Genomic DNA, 2102 nt, shown 5'->3' with positions numbered 1-2102 from the left:
TTTTGTGAGTCAGGGTCTCACTTTGCAGTTCAGGATGACCCGGATCTCACTGTGTAGCCCAGGCTGGCCTCAAACTCACAGTGATCCTCCTGCCTCAGCCTCTGAGTGTGCCACCATGCTCAGCCCATTGAAATCTTAAATTGGTAAGCCTCTAATCTTTCTAATCAAAAGAGTGATCATCATCCCAGTGGGACATATTTTTCCACTTAGCAGACATCTGGTTTAAAAACCCAGACCAGAAATACTTGTCAATTTTACAAAAGGAAAAGAGGGTTGGCTTTAAGCTTGCCTCTAGGTACAAACCCATCATTCACATCCATTGTTATGAGAATCTAATACCCAATATGCTAATGAACTCTTTTCTCAATTACATTCACTAATTAGTTATCTATCCTTGTTCTGCCAAAATCCCTATCCTTCTACCATCTACTCATCAAGTCCAATGATTGTACCTCTCCAGAGATTTCCCTAAAACACTTAGTAAATGGTTAGGGCAATTTGATGTTTCCTGCTCCATCTTTCCAGATCCAGTTCATACCAAACATCAATACTACCATCAAGTGAAACAATCTTTTAAAAATGATAAGGAGGGCCGGGGATTTAGTCCAGTGGTGCTGCCACCTGCCTCAAAAGCCCAAGGTCTCAAATTTGATCCCAATTACCAAAAAAAAAAAAAAAAGCCAGGCGTGGTGGCACATGCCTGTAAACCCAGTACTCAGGAGGCTGAGGCAGGAGGATTGCTGTGAGTTCAAGACCACCCTGGGCTACATAGTGAGTTCCAGGTCAGTCTCAATTCCATAATGAGACCATGTCTCAAAAAAAAAAAAAAAAAAAAAAAGATCAGGAGAGGCTGGGGAATTTAGCTTAGTGGCACCACACCTGCCTCATAAGCACAGGGTCCTGAGTTCAATACACAGTACCTAAATAAATAAAATGATCAGGAGAGCCAGGCGGGGTGGCGCACACCTGTAATCCCAGCACTTGGGAGCTGAGGAAGGAGGATTGCTTCAAGTACTAGGCCAGCCTGGGCTACACAGTGAGTTCAAGGCCAACGTGAACTGTATCACAAGACCTTGTAACATAAAACAAAACACCTACACACGCACACGCACAAAATTATCAGGAGACTCTTCTGCTCCATCCGGAAAGTTCTCTGCCCCACCAGTTCAGTGTTGGCAGGTCAACAGAGAACGGCAGGGACTACTACAACCCTACAGCTGAACCATCATCCCTCTCCTAATAACACTCTAATAACCCAGAATTCTTATAGAATATACTGCCTACCCCACCCACAACAGCACCCTCCGCTCATTTTTCCCCCTAAACTGGGGTTTTCTCTGGAGCACCATGGTGGTCTCAAGTCAGGCAAGTACATTCCTTAAATCTCCCTTTCACCTACTCTCTTCTCTCCTGAGAGCCACAAACAATAGCTGGTTGTATTTAGTTGGAAACTGCATCAGATACAGTGTAACGTGCTTAAAAGGGTATATTTCTACTTTCAACCTTTCAAATCTTGTGAGGAGGGACTCATACCCCCATTTTACAGAGAAAAGCTGAGGCTTGGTAACGTATCCAAGGTCACGGAAGTCAAGACTTGGAATCCAAGTTTGACCTTAATGCCCTGTACCCTTCACCCTCACCGAGATTGTCCCTTATCTCTTCAAGTCATCCTAAACGTATTCCTGTATCCTTACAAAGTCTGTGCCTGGGGAGGGTCCAGTTTCCGGGGGCTGCTTCCCGTTTGAAGGATAAGCCTTTGAGGACGGTACCCGTTCCCACAGCCCCTCCTTTAGGGCCAATTCAAACTTCCTCCGTCCTCTGAGCAGGCACCATCTGACACTAGAAAGCCGCCTTCTTTCCGCCCGCGAAGCGAAGAGAGGGAAGGAGTGTGCGACCCAAGAGCTCAGACCGTACCCCATCCCCAGGCCCGCGATTCCGGAGGAAACCCGGAGGTGGGGAGGGAAGGCGGAGGTGACAAGGGTGTGCCCTTGGGTGAGAACGGGGAGGGGGCGCGCAGGGCAGGGTGGACCCCGCGACGGGACCTCGGAGGAGCGCGGGCGCCGGGCCGGGAGCAGGAAGCGCGGAGTCGCGGAGGAAGGATG

The 2102-nt window shown here is 48.3% G+C and overlaps 1 long non-coding RNA gene across 1 annotated transcript in view; it reads left to right on the top strand.

The window, feature by feature from the left end:
- Window positions 1–1863: 1863 nt before the first annotated feature.
- LOC104858128 overlaps window positions 1864–2102 on the top strand; it is a 6167-nt gene continuing 5928 nt past the window's right edge. Inside the window, exon 1 of the long non-coding RNA XR_779071.3 lies at window positions 1864–1952. This is a non-coding gene — a long non-coding RNA (uncharacterized LOC104858128). The remainder of the gene's footprint in view (window positions 1953–2102) is intronic.

Source organism: Fukomys damarensis, unplaced genomic scaffold (genome assembly GCF_012274545.1).
Source record: "Fukomys damarensis isolate Sample0158 unplaced genomic scaffold, DMR_v1.0_HiC HiC_scaffold_22, whole genome shotgun sequence".
Lineage (NCBI taxonomy): Eukaryota > Metazoa > Chordata > Mammalia > Rodentia > Bathyergidae > Fukomys > Fukomys damarensis.
The sequence above is the reverse complement of the archived record's forward strand: the minus strand, read 5'-3'. Positions and strand labels throughout refer to the sequence as shown.